Source organism: Chinchilla lanigera, unplaced genomic scaffold (assembly GCF_000276665.1).
Source record: "Chinchilla lanigera isolate Chin_1 unplaced genomic scaffold, ChiLan1.0 scaffold00006, whole genome shotgun sequence".
NCBI lineage: Eukaryota > Metazoa > Chordata > Mammalia > Rodentia > Chinchillidae > Chinchilla > Chinchilla lanigera.
The window spans coordinates 23,928,018-23,928,448 of NW_004955407.1; positions in this window are offsets into that span (position 1 = coordinate 23,928,018).

The following is a 431-nucleotide window of genomic DNA, read 5'->3' on the forward strand; positions in this document are numbered from 1 at the left end:
TATGAAATAATATCGTGTCATACTTTTTGATTATATTGGTTCCTGGGAGCAACTTATGTCTTCATAAGTTGCCTGACTTTAATTTACAGATATCTTTTAATTGACAGAATTTATGAATTTTTTGTCTTAGATCATATGTCTTAGTAAATATGCAAATTAGTAAATTACTAAACGAGGTTACTTAGCATGTGCATTATCTCAAATAGTTTTCATTTTTGTGTTGAAAATATTTAAGAATACTCAGCAATTTTGGGGTGCACAATACATTATGATTGTATGATAAAACAACACCGTGTATGATAAAACATCTCCAGTTATTCCACCTAGCTAACTGTAGTTCTGTATACTATGATTAACAACACCTTCTGTAGGGTTGGGGATTTAGCTCAGTGGCAAAAGTGCCTGCCTGGCAAGCGCAAGGTCGTGAGTTC